The 14,618-nt window shown below is 34.4% G+C and overlaps 1 long non-coding RNA gene across 1 annotated transcript; it reads left to right on the top strand.

Moving 5' to 3' along the window:
• The first annotated feature begins 271 nt into the window (after positions 1 to 271).
• Positions 272 to 2,155, top strand: LOC121065351. Its single transcript, XR_005817006.1, has 2 exons — positions 272 to 811; positions 2,060 to 2,155. It is a non-coding gene; the product is annotated as an uncharacterized LOC121065351 (long non-coding RNA).
• Positions 2,156 to 14,618: the final 12,463 nt, after the last annotated feature.

Here is a 14,618-nt window from a genome sequence, read left to right as displayed (position 1 = left end):
TTACAAGAGATAGTGAACAATTTTCCATCCTTATCTTTTTTCATATAGCTTGTTGTTTTATACAGTGCTCTCATTTCCTTTCTATAATCTCTTTTCCAAGGTGAAAAACCCCTCTCTTCAGTAGTTTTATACATTTGATTAACTTGCCTACCATTTGCTATGCTTTTAATAATTCTATATATTTTTAGACACAGCGTATCAGAATTTACACTGCCCTCAGGAGGGAGGATCCATGGATACAATGATACAGCCTTTTTTTTTTTTTCTCTTTATTCTCCTCTAATAATTCCTGATACTCAATTCTTATTTCATTTTCTGTTTCTATGGAAAAGGCCTAGATTATCTAGCACACTGTCTAATTGCATCTTGAAAACTGCTAGTGATGGTAAGTCTACCATGTCCTTGAGTAGGTTGTTCCAGTGATTCATATCCACAGTTCTGCCTGGTCATTATTACTTCATATATTACTATGATTACTTCATAATCCTCCATTATGATGAATGTGCTGGTGTTTTGCTTTCCAGCAGCCTCAGTCTTTCCCCAGCTGCTCATGATTGGTGATATCCTCTACTGATGACACTTAGCACATAGGAATCAGCTGTAGAGCTCTTGTGGTCTGCACCAGATATCAGCCTGTCCAGCAGAAGCTTTTAACAACATTTTCTTGAAGGTTCTTTCATACACAGATATGATGCCAACTTCCTCATTAAAAGAAAGCGATTAAAGTCTTAACCAATTTTATTTAGTTATGAAATTCAATAAAGTTTCCGAACACTTACCTTTCTGAAAATGTAAGGGTTAGCCTATGCTGGTAAGTCCATGCTGAGGTGTTCTAATAAGTTTTTGCAGTACCTTTTGATTAAATGGGACATTTATTTTCAGTGACAGCTATCGTTATGGCAGTCTATAGATTTAGATAAACTATGGTGAAGAGTACTTTCAGTTTGCTGAAGTTTTATTCTTACTGTAGAGGGAAATTAATTTTTAATTATACAGCCTTTCACACTTTGTAGGGCTCCTTAGTGTGTAAACTAGGACACTAATTGTTCCTTTAGTTTAGGAATAAATAATGATATTGTTAAAATGAAGTTCTACCTTTGAAATACACAGACAGTTGAACCTATGTTTTCTACCATTGCAGTCATCTGTAAAGAAGTGATTCACTGTGGCAGGAAAACAATCTGATCAAATGAGATTACATACACGTGTGCAATGAACAAAGAAAAGTTAAGCATGACATATACAAACATAGCTGTCTACACAAATCTTTCTTCTTTGTACACATCTTATAGAAATATTCTGGCAAAAGCAGAAGATTATATATTTTATTATAATATTTTATTGCTTACAGAGCTAATGATTGTTTAGCCTCCAATCTTCCACTTTCCCCTCCCCTCAAATGTACTCTACTATAAGGAAAGAATAGTAAATATATAGGTCTATTATACAATCCACAAATTTAGTACAAATTGAACAGACAGTTTACAGTTATAGTACAGATGTACTCTTTATTGGCTAGAAGTCCAATAAAGGCAGCATTTTGAATTTTAATACAAATGTGCAATTTTCATTTGGAACCTATATAGAACTAGGTAAATGGGTGCACATGGAAGTTTAATTTAAAAGCCTTTCTATTTGCAAAATCCCTATATACAGAGTACATGTCCAGAATTCTCGTTGCTTTTCATTTCAAATTGCCTATAAAGTTGGAAGTATTTCCATAATTTTAAATTGCCCACATAACATAGGAGAGATTGGAATTACAGTTGCTCCTCAAATTTGTTTTTATAAGCACCTGAATTTGGAATGGATTCAAATGGCATTTTAATATGTGTTGGGTCAGGCCATACTGATTTAATTTATAAAATGTATTTATCATGAAAAGGGGCAATTTAAAGAAGTGGAAAATATAATAAAATACAAAACTAGATGGCAGAAATGCACCCACAGAACATAGCTGTGAAGTAAATCTACATTAAAGAGCAAAATGTTGGATTCTTTGGACTACTGATGCAAAGATTGTGAAAAAGCTCATGAGAGCATGTTTCTTTCTCTTCAGAAACACAGAGTAGCTGGCAAGCTGAAAACACATTGCTGACCAGAGAAGGAAAGAGATGATCAATAAACAATGTATACAAGTGTTAGTAAATCATAATTTGACTCATGCCTTTTAAAATTGATGCAGACTCAGAATATTGCTTACATTTAATTCCTGGAGAGGACTGCTGATTTCAGTGTTTGACATACTTATGTATTGCACATGAACTTAAAAAAAATTGCTGGATTTTTTCTAAAGTAGTATGGGATTTTATGAAAAATTCCAATTCTTTATTTCTTCTTAATTTTGAGAAAAAAATGCAATACTTAGTTTATGTATGCATTCTACTTACACTAGTATAATTAATCTCTGTGAAAAACTGCAGAAGTCGAAACTGAAAGAAATAAAGTGATCAAGTCAGGATGCTCAGTTCAAAAGGAAATATCACAAGATAGTGTGTGTGAGTTCCTGACAGTAGGTCCAACTCTCCTATTTATGAAGATAGTATTTGAGTTTCCATTTGCAATTTTGCTTCTTAAATAAAACTGTCACTGGGAAAAATTACTAGGGATTTTTTTTTTTCTTGAAATGGAAGAAAATACAGATACTGTATGGAATACTGATTCCCTCATTGTAATTTGACCAGGTAATTCATATCAAAGCTTGTGATCTTCCAAAAAGTGCGATGGACTAGATTTTCAGAACTGATTTTCCAGTTTGTCTGAGAAGTTCCAGTAAGATGACTCCTGGGTTTACCACAATGCTAAGGAAGGTGCTATGTAATATGCAAGGAGCAAAATGCCACCCACTGAAATGCCAGCAGTGCTTGCTGTAGCACCTGTAGGGACCTTGGAATTTTTCCAGCTAAGCTAAGCCCCAGACCTGAGTCAGTGAACTTATGGAAACAAGGCTGCAAAGCTTCAGGCTACCTGAATAAAAGTAAAATCACCAATTGTAAGGTGTTCTGGTTGTATGAGTTTATTTATAGACTAACATAAACTTGAATGAAAAGCTCCAAGAATGCTGAAAGCAATATTAAAAAAAAAAAGTGGAATTATGATTATAAGCTGCTTGCTGAATTTTCTGTGTTCCTGCTTATTACAAAAACCTTTTTATTAAAACAAAACAGGTATTTCAACCAATAAAACAGCACATTAAATCATAGATTTATTAAATTATAGAAATTGCCAGAGCAGAACAAATAACTACTTGAAAAAGTGAAAAGCAGAAATAAACCAATCAAGCAGGACCCAAGCAGAATCCAAATTTAAGAAGAAAACCTTCTTTCAGATACATGGGTGCCCAACAAAGGCTTTCCTGAAACCTTCCACCAGGGTTAGAGAACTGCATAGAAGCAGAATTAATTAGTGTGGTTCAGCCTCCATCAGCTCCATTAATAATGCTCTTTACTGTTATATCACCTTTTTGTGGTTTAAAGATGTATTCTTTTAAAAGTCGTATAGATTTATAGAGATAGTAATGTGTCCTGGAGATATTGACTGTGGAGCCATAATGTCAAGCCATTAAGGCAAGAAAATGTTTATGAAGGAGCTGGAGTAGAAAACACTCAAGATAAACAGTTGAATAAGTTATGAACATTATGAATAATTACCAGTAATGAATCATTGTGGCAATAGCATGTGATGTGTATTATCAGAGCATACAAGCTCAGAATGGGGTAGTTCTCATCTGTAAACTAATCCACCACTAGTAATACTTTTTATTAAACTCAACCAAACAGCTTGTTCAGCACACCTTCCTGCTCATCATTTGGAGTGATTGTCTCTGTGATAGGTGAATTACCTGGAAACAAATAGCCAAGAAGTAAATGGAGGCCAAACTAGCTAGCAGCAAAATAATAATGAGAGAGAAAGAGTCCAATGTAATGTAGAATTAATTTACTGTAAATATGCCAAGAGATAAAACATGTTTATCTACAGAAGTATATGTCTGTCAAAAAATTCCATCATTACGCCTTGTGGCAGATAAGTTATAAGATAGAAGTAAGGAAACTTTTACCCCCACATAATATATATATATTAGCTTTTATCATACAGGTCCACAAGCACAGACCACTCACTTATGCAAGCATAGGCAGACTTGAACAGAGATGATCATGCGATACTCAGTTCAGATTGCATTCAGAAATATTTGTACCCAGTAGAGACAATCAAAACAAACAAACAAAAAACAGCAGTCTCAGATTATTTTGGACACTTTCTTGAAGATTGAAGCCAATATAAAGGATTCTCTGAAATAACTGCTCCCTAAAAATAATATCAACAACTATGTAAAAATGTAATGGCTTTGATTTGGGCTCTTTTTTTTTTTTTTTTTTTTTTTTTTTATTTTTATTTTTTTTATTCAGAAAGAACAAATTTGAGGACAAAACATGGAATGTTCTTATAATTTATTTTTTGGGGAATATCATGGCACATCTTAGTTTCAAAAAAGCCAGTTTTCCTGACAAAACAAGTGAATGAACAAACTTTGTTACTGATTGCTGCTTTTGTAAAGATTTTTTTTTTTTTTTTTATGCAATTGTATACAGTTAGTCAAATTCTCTAAAATGCCCTTATCATGGCAGACTGCTTTTCAAAGGAATTCAACTCTTACTGATTCACTAAAGGGAGAGTATAGGTTTTCAACGGTGCCCAACACACTGGGTGCTCTCAGCAGGGAGACACTCCTAGCTGATCTGGGTGGCTGCTGCAAACTCTTTGATTTATAACTATTCTGGATTCTCTGTGAACCATTTCAAGGAAGAGAAAAACTAAGGGGGCAAAATGGGAGAAGAGAGAGGTAAAACTATTGCTTTTGGATGCAGTGTTACTGGTCACACAGTATGTTCTGTTCAGAAAACTGTGGGAGATTACTCTGCTTCCCCTCAAGCATTTTGAATATATTCTAAATGTAAAAACAGATTTCTTTACTTCTGACATTTTCCCCTCCTTTGGTAAAATAAATGTTATTTGATTTGGCACATTAGTCTTCTTACTTGTAAATGTCTCCATCCTGTTTAGATATTAGCAGACAGCTTATGTTTGAGTAAAAGATTTTAAAGGAAAAGAGAGAGAGAGAAGGAAAGAAAGAAAGAAAGAAGGGAAAGAAAAATAAGGAAAGAAATAAAGGAAGGAAGGAAAGAATGAGAAAGAAGGAAAGAGAAGAAAAATAGAGAGGAAGAGAGAAAAAAAAAGGAAAGAAGGAAAAAACGTGGTAAGACAGTAAAGAATAAAAGAAAACAATAAAAGGTCAAGTTTTATGCCTTTATTACTGATTGTTGGTAATCTGACTGCTTCAAGAAACAACTTTATATGTTTGTATTCATGTATTTGCATATTTTAAAATATTGAGTGCATAACAAATTGATGCATTTGTTTCTATACTTAAATATTTAGTTATGTATGTAAACATTTGTTGATGTAAACATATGTATATGTAAGTACTGATCCAAAACATTTTTTTTTGCAAATGATTTATAAGCACATCTGCTTTCTCTCTACTCTTGTTGCGTCATCTTGTCAGAGGCAACCCATGCTCCCGCTTCAACAGCTATATCTGGAAATTGGTCATATTGTAGTGGTTCTACTTCCAACAATGAACTTGTATAAGCCCATCATGTTTCATCTCACTAGGCGGCATAACAGTAGCAGGCTTGTGATTATTTATTTCTCCCCAGTTTTTGTACATTTGATTAATTCCTCTGAAATACCCATGGTCAGTATGAGCAGGACACTTTTGCTGCACAAATTTAAGCATGTAGATATAAGATTAAATACTTTCTATTTTTTTTCTCCTTTTTTTCTATTTTTTCTCTTTCTTTTTCTCCTTTCTTCGAATGTTTGTCATAGTTAGAGATGACTTCATGGTGTATTTATTTTGTTGTTCTGAACTGTTGTGGAATCTATAATGGTAGTTGAAAGCCTATTTGGGAGAGAAGCATTGAAGGAAAAGAACTCTTCACAATATATGCAATTCTAATGAGTTATTAAACCTGAAAGCCACAAATTAATGGAAAAAATATATTATATAATATATATAATAATATATAAATTATATAATATATAATTATATATAATTATATATATAATATAATATATAATATATAATATATTATATATATATATATATATATATATATATATATATATATATAATCTTGGCCTGATTTTTATGGAAGGCATTATGTATTCCAGGACTGTGATAGTGGCACACTCAGGAAAGGCATTTTAATCCTGCAAACTATTATTTGGATACTTAACTTACTCTTTTCAGTATTCTCTGAGTGTGCAGTCCTAATAAAGTGGACTATTCCAGCAGTATTTTCAAACCCTTACTATTAAGAAAATAAAGTAAGACCAAAATATAAGGAGAAAAAAATATAATCCCATATGCCAGTTATCCCAAGAACACCTATATTTTCCTTTTTGTGTCATCTGAAGTCAGATGGGTGTGTACCATAACCGCCACCTTCCAAGGTCTGGAAATCAGTCACTTTTTGAGTGCTTACAGAGATGGAGTTCCAGACAAAATTGAGTACAGAAAGCAAAAGCTTTAGGAGAAACTGATTTTACCACTCTTTGATATCACATAATTTTTTGTTTTATTTTGTTTTGTTTTATTTTTAAGATGTAGAAGGAAAATAGCCTAATTATTTGGTATATTCACTCCTGTGAGTCAGAAGTCAAGCAACTGCCAAAGGTGCCGTTGGGTGTGGAGTTCAATCAGGTTCAGCTGATTCAGAGAAGGTTTGAGGTATAAAAAAAAAAATAACAGTAAAGAGGGATTGTATGAGCTTTGGGAGACTCCAAATCCAATCATGCTTACATTTTTGTGGGTGAAGGAAAAATAGTTCACTGTTGTCTAGGTCAGTCTATTTTTTATTTCATTTTAAACAGTTATTTTTACAATTTCATGATTTATTTTTCCAGGTGTTTGCAAAATTCCTCCTTTTAAATAAAGATGATATAGAAACCAATGGCAGCTTTTGAAAGAAGGCATTAACTTAAGGTTTTGACTTTAAGACATTATATTCTGTAGTCAGAAGAAAAAAATGAACAAAGATTAATTTCCCTGTGCTTTTTCACTGGATGGTTCCACAACATTTGAATATTAACAGCATATGATACTCACACAGAGACTGTGCTTCTCTAATTCTGAAATTGGACCCCTATAACCAGATAGTTTGGTCCATCTCTATGCTTCTGTCCTCTGTAATGGAGTACCCCATTACAGTCCGCTACATTTCATTGACCTGATCAAAAGTCATGGGCTACTCCCAGGAGTTAATTTATATGGGGCCTTTAAAATACTCTGAACATATCTTCTTGTTATTATTTTCCCACTTATAAGGACATAAATAACCCCTTTTGATTTGACAGGGCCCTCCCTCATCATTACTGTAAGCATTTGGAGAGACTGCTCCTTGCAACCTGCATTTACATTGCTGGGCTTGACAGAAACCCACAGTTTTACTACATGAATTCTAATATTTCTGAAGTCTCGGTGGATTGAAATAATGCCTGCAAAGACAAAATAATTAATTTCTCCATTTGCACAGAATCTTTGGAGGGGAGGATAATCAGCAACATCTGATCCTCTTGGATGGCATCAGATTTTTCCAATTTTTTTTTTGGTTTTGGGACAGAAATTTCAACCCAATGCACCACTTTTCTGTAGAGTTTACATATGCATAATTATTATTTTAGTTTTTTTTTTTTTTGAACTATGCTGTCAGTATCTGCTCTTTCTCTTCTTTTTTTAATTTTTATTTTGTAAGAAGTATATTTTTATGGGATTAAATTTGCAATGACCAGGAGGCATTTAGTGGAGAACTGTATTAATTAAGTTTGAAAAAGAGATTTGAGATTTTTCAGTTTTCTTTTCCTTTCTCCCTCCCCCCCCCCTCCCCCCAACCCCCGGGTTATGCAAAACAGGCACTTCTAGATCCCTTTGACATACATGGTTCAGTTTGAAGTCACTATAAATGAGATTCTGACATGCCAAAAATGTACAGGACAACATTACCCTGGGACATCCAGCCACATGCCTATATGTCACAGATCAGTGTAATGAAGAACATAGACATTTTCCTTATAGTTCTACTAAACACATGGTGTTGGTAATTCAGAACTGGAGGTGCGTAACATTTCAGTTTCGTGATCTCTGGTTAACTATTTCCTCCAAGTATTCCATATGGTGGTGGTGGTGGTGGTGGTGTTTTTGTTGTTCTAAATATACAACAAGGTTCCAATTAGTGGGGGAAAAAAAAAAAAAAAAAAAGACGAAAAAGTACTCATGAACAATTCTATTTATGTTAAAATGCATGAGATGGAGCCTGTACTCATGCTTGGGATTGCCCTGAGCAAAGTGCAGGACCTTGCACTTAGTCTTGTTGAACTATCAACCTATCAGCCTATCAAGGTCCCTCTGGATGGCATCTCTTCCCTCCAGAGTGTCTACTGCAACACTCAGCTTGTGTGAATTGCAAACTTGCTGAGGGTGTTTGATACCGTTGTCCATGTTGCTGATAATGATGTTAAATAGTACTGGTCCCAGTACTGAGCCACTTGTTGCCAGTTTCCACTCAGACATCAAGCCCTTGGCTCGATGAATATGACTGTTGGCTTGATGAGTTGGCTCTTTGTGCGTGACCATACAGATAATTCCTTATCCATGGAGTGTTCTATCCATCAAATCCACATCTCTCCAATTTGGAGACAAGGATGTTGTATGTGACAGTATCAAATGCACAGTTGCAGGTAGATAAGTGTCCTGGGGCCAGAGAGACTACAAGCATCTTCTGCTGCCTCAGCTAAAATAAGCAGACCTCATATAAATTCCTACTCCTGTTACTGGTTTTACATTCAAGAGTATATTGTCACTGCTCAAGGGAGGAAAAAAAAAAAAAAAAAAAGAAAAAACTCTCACAGTGCGTTTTTATTTTCATGGAACAGTGCTTTTTGACAGAAAGCTGTTCCACTGGAACACATTTTAAAACATTTTGTCCCTGTCGTCTGTTGTGAAGAGCAAGTTGCTATACCAGACTCCAGGGCAGTGATATTACTATATTGTTCTAACTTCTTCGTTTATGTAAGTATTTCTGAATTTGGAGTGCTTTAGGGAACGTCCGATTACAGAAATTCAGTGCTAAAATCCTCTCTTACAGATGTTACAGAACAACTCCATAAAAACAACATGAAATTAAAAAAAAAAAAAGAAAAAAGAAAAGAGAGTTAAACTGAAAGCAATGTAACCCCAGCTTTGTACTTCTCTGTGTCTTGTTAATGCTAAAAACTAAGCAAAAAAATGCAGAGAACAGCTGATGGCCAATCAAATTTTAAAACCTGATAGGCTCTGCAATCTGTTCCTAGAAATACAACATTTAGACACATTGAAATTTTCAGTCTGCCTACAGACACCGGTAAAAGGTATGTAGATGAAAGTAGGGAATTTAGGAAATAAGCAGGGAAGAACTCCTTTGCAAAGGAAGGTACATTTGGATTTAGAGAATATTTTATTGTAAAGAAGGCCAAAAAATTTACTATCTTAGCAACTGGAGAATGAAATAATCAAAAGAGCCTAAAGAATTAGGTGTACAATTGCTACTGAGTTCTGAGAGAAGTTTGAATACTGCTTCACTTAGGTTCTTGGAAAAATTATTTTCCAAGGGCTTTATTTCCAATTGCTTTATTGCAACACAACTTAGTATATGGAGAGTAGCCTGGGACACACATAAAAAAAGAACAGTTTTTGTCATGTCTTGTAACAAGGAGCAAGAAGGTAATTTTGGACATTCTTTTTTTCCAAAGATAGTCTGAAGCCCAAGCAAATGATAATAATGACCATATCCTAGTAAAAAGGGTAGAAATTCTACCTGATAGAAATAATTTCTAATGGAATATTTCACAAGATATATTCAAAGGAAGTTTGAAATCCCTGAGCTGTGGAAAACAATGGCAACAATCCCACTGGCTTAAGTGAGCCTACAATTTCAGTGCACGATTTTTAAACTAGGGGCTGAGTTAATAAGAAAACCTAACACTTATGATCACAGGCCTCTTTTCTGAGCAGGTAATTATTTATTAAACCCAAACCGCTCCAATCTCTTCACCAAGCATGTAATATATAACATTCATTTCAAGAATATGTGTAGAGCAGGTGAGCAGATCACATTTTCAGTAGAAAGAAATTAATCAGAACTCACAATCAATTGAGCTAAAATTTTTTCATTGAGACTGAAAAAAATGAATATCAGCTATGTGTTTGTATTTCTACATTTACTACATTTGGCTAGGAGGGAGTATCTTTATAAGCTTCACAACTTATCCAAAACCAAGAAATACTGAAAATCTCTCTAACAGGTTTCTTTTAATGTCATATTTTCCACACAAATTCAGGTAAACAGTGTAATTTGATCTTTAAAGAGGAAATAATTCTGACCAGATCTTTTGCTGCTATGAATTAATTATTTGCATTGATTTTGCTGACATCTTACCTGTTTGCACCAATACTTTGCCAGATCTCTTTTCACTTTCTTTAATTTGCACAGGATTAGCCTTTTCCTCATAGACTCATGAGCTCAGGAACCTGAAAACATACCAGGAAGATTGTATTTCTTGATTAAGAAGTACAAATCAGTTCATGATGCAACTGTTCTGTGAAATTTCTGATATAATTTTTAAAATAAAATTGTAACTAAAATAATCATCTGGTTGTTTACAATCTATTTATTCCTATGGTTATGGCACTATGAAAGGATTTAGAAAGATGCTTCCTATTAAGAAAACTCTGTTCTCTGTAACTCTACCCATAAAAACTTCAGGGTCTTAATAATCTTTTATTTATTGGATGTTACTTTGTTAGTAAAAGAGCATGAAATAAGCAACAAACAATCACTCAGATTGCATTTGTGTGGACACTCACTGTACAGCTTTGCTATTGCAGGAAATAAAGTGAAATATGAAAAAGAAGATTTACAAGTCTCACATAGTCGTGGTCTAAAATAAAAAGGCCTTATGCATAGCAGAGCAAAACCACCTGGATCCAAAGGAAATTCATATGGTAACACCTTTAACAGAGGACAATCATCGCAACCCTGATTTCTGTTAAGCACTAATTACATTAGTATTGGTTCATCAATAACAACTCCCAGAAGATAATTATATTATTTCAACCTGAAATTCAAACTTTTAATATATATTATTTTCAATAGGTTTTGAACTGCTACTGTGGTTGAGATTTAGTTTACAGTGTTAGGGAATGACTTTTTGCTTATAATTGCATTTTTATTTTACAAGTTTGTTGTTATAGTTTATTTTCTGATTTTCCTTTTTCTTATCCCAATTAGTAATTAATGTTCTTTTATTGTTGTTTAGTTTTATTTTTCAAAAAGAAACCAAACCATATATACCATCTTCCTGGTGTGGTTATGCAGAACCCCAAGACTAATGGGTCTTGCATGATCCTAGGGACTTCTGAACTACAGATTGCCTTCGGCTGAGTTCATAATCCAAGAAACAAGGATAACTTAATTAAGTGCAAATTACAGCTGATGAAAGTTCCAGTTTGCTTCATTCTTGCACTAAAACTTGTATAAGCAGGTCTTATACTTCTCATTGTTTGCAATAGACTTTAAGTGCAAAAATAAAATTAGTTGTCAAATTTCTGTGGTAGAAATAACTGCATACAAAGACGTAAGGTTACAAGATTGTGCCTCCATTATATGCTTCTTCAGTTCTTACTACTTGTTAACTACACGTTGAAAGCCAGAAACTGTGGCTTCTCTCACTCACAATAAACTAGAAACTCTTGTCTTTTGCATTAGAACAGAGAACAGAAATGCATCCAGAAATCAAATCTATGATTTAGGCATGTAGTTAACAAGAATAACATTGGAACCCATCACCCTCCCTCATTCATTTATTGATCAAGACATGTGATTCCCCCTGGGTTTCAGCCAATTCTTGTCAGAAATAAAATTCCCTTCTCAGCATAGCCTTGAGATGGTCTTGTGGCTGTAATGTAACCACAGCAATAGCCCCTGAATAGCTCTACTGGCAGGGCCCATTTAGTACTTTCTCAAATAGTGGCAGTAGGAGGCAGTTTTGGGATTGATAGGCAGCTCCAAGAAGATAGAAAGATTTCCCACTGCTGACCAGGGACTTCTCATCTGCATCTCACTGATTATATAGCACTGGAACATGCCCTAGACAGGGAATTCACAGGCTGGAAAAGTAGGCTGACTAGGACCTCATGAAGGTCAAAAAATACAAATGCCAAGTCTTGCACGTCAAGAGGACTAATCCACTGTAACAGGTCACAGGATGCCTGTCTAGAAAGCAAATTTGCTGGAAAAGACCTGGGGGTGCTGGTGGACAACAGGCTGAATAGATCTCAGAAGTGTGCCTTTGTGGTTAAGAAGGTCACCTCTGTACTGGGCCAAGTGCATGCTGGGCAGCTGACAGATTGAAGGAAGTGATTATTCCCCACCATTCGGCTCTCGTGAGAACGTTATATGGAGAACTGTGTGGAGCACTGAACTCCCCAGTACAAGAATGTAACTGAGGTGCTGTAGCAACCTGGTATAAGGTATTCAGGGGGTTGAAGCATGTGGCATCTAAGGAGGGAACTAGTTAATTCAACCTAAGAAAAGAAGTCTATCAATGCCTAATGGAAGGGTGTATAGGCTCCTAGAGGTGCACAGTGGAAGGATAAAAGACAATGACTATGAATTGCAAAACATAAAATCTTCAATGTTAAGATTTTTTTTATTATTTTTATTTTTAACCAGGAAGATGGTCAAACATTGGAAGATTACCCAGGATGCTGTGCAAGACTCTGTCCTTCAAGATATTGACCACTTAACAGGACAAGGCCCTGAACCCCTGCTTTGACTAGACCTGCTTGAGCAAGGATCTGGAAGAGATGACCTCTGGAAGTTCCTCCCAGACATGACTGTATGATTTAGACTCATCTATATATTCTAGAATTAAATAATTACATTTGCTATAGAAAGAATGTGAATTTATATGCTCTTTTTTTTCCTCTGAAAATCTATATTTTGAGTTGTTATACTTTTATCTTGGTTATATGGAAATTAATAGTCTATTTTGCTTCTGCTCAGAATATTTATATATATACATATTAACTACTAATTTTGAGGGTTAAAAATGGTGGCCAAAAATAATATTCTGGCTTCCAGCTTTGTATAAGCAAATACAGATTCCAGGACATGTTCCTTTGCAATAGTGTTTTAAAACAAGTGTCTGGGAAAAGGTGTTGTATAACCACTGGAAATTTACAGTAATACATTTCAGGTTTGTGATCAGCATTACTTGTTCATTAAAGAGAATTGAGGTTAAATCCTTCAGGAAATACTGTATATTTTTAAAATATCCCTTAATAAAACCACAGAAAGTTCTATATTTCACAACATATTTATTGCATGCCATTAACTGAAACCATTGCCATCAAAGCTGTGGGAAAGAGGTATATGGGAATCCTATCAGTGATAAGAAATTATTTTGCCTGTAAATTTTCCGTTTTCAAATCTACCATAACATAGCAAATTGTGGAGAGCAAATCCATCAACTGTGAATCAGTGGTTCAAAATCTCACTTTGCACTCTGGAGTTAAGCTAGCTAAAGAACAGGAGTAAAAGGATATGAATAGCTCCAGTTGCTTAAAATCCTTGTTAAACATATCTATGCATTATCAGTTATATGATACAACCGTTTGCTTTAGGTTTTTATTATTTTAGCTTGGAAAATATGTGAAATTGTTTCATGGGTCGAAGAATGAAAATCAAGCTAAATGTCTGGAACATGAATATTACCGCAGAACTCTGATAAGTGACATTAATTACTGAAAGGACCATTGAAAATTCCTACATTTTTCAAGCCGAGCCATCTTGTCTGTGCTTTAGAAAATCTTGTTTCTATATGTGTTTTAATTTCTCATAAAATTTTAGTCTCAGAATCATTTTACTTTACAAGAATGCTAGTATAAATGCATTTGTTTGTCACTCTTGCCTTTGTAAGACTGAAGAAAAAAAAAATCTGAGTTTTAAAAGACATATAACAGAAGGAACCCTCTCACAAAGAAACAAACAAAAATGAAAACAGAACCCCACATGTTCTCCATAATTTCCAATCTAATTGGTGACTAGAAGCTTTTCACTGGTATAAAATTCAGATCTGGATGCATATACAATTGTTCTTAAAAATATTTAATGGTTTTCATAAAGTCCAAATGACAACTTCATTTAGAGAAACAAGCAATAATCTGACAATGCCTTTAATGTCAACAGAATCTAGTATTTTTTATAGGAAGGCATTACTATTTGATTTTGAAAAGAAAGATTATTGCTTGATTCTGAAAATATTGGTCTTCCTGAATAATGACAAAAGTCTCATTATGCCAGATCTAAGACACTTAGCAATGAGGAACCTTTGCCTTGTGAGAAAGAGGAGAGGAAAATCCTTAGTGCATTGCTGATAGTCTCCTGAGACCTTTAAAATTAATCTAATTGTCCATCAGCCTGACAAAGAAGGACATGACGATAAAGTCAAGTCTCTGG

Source organism: Cygnus olor, chromosome 1 (genome assembly GCF_009769625.2).
Source record: "Cygnus olor isolate bCygOlo1 chromosome 1, bCygOlo1.pri.v2, whole genome shotgun sequence".
NCBI lineage: Eukaryota > Metazoa > Chordata > Aves > Anseriformes > Anatidae > Cygnus > Cygnus olor.
The sequence above is the reverse complement of the archived record's forward strand: the minus strand, read 5'-3'. Positions and strand labels throughout refer to the sequence as shown.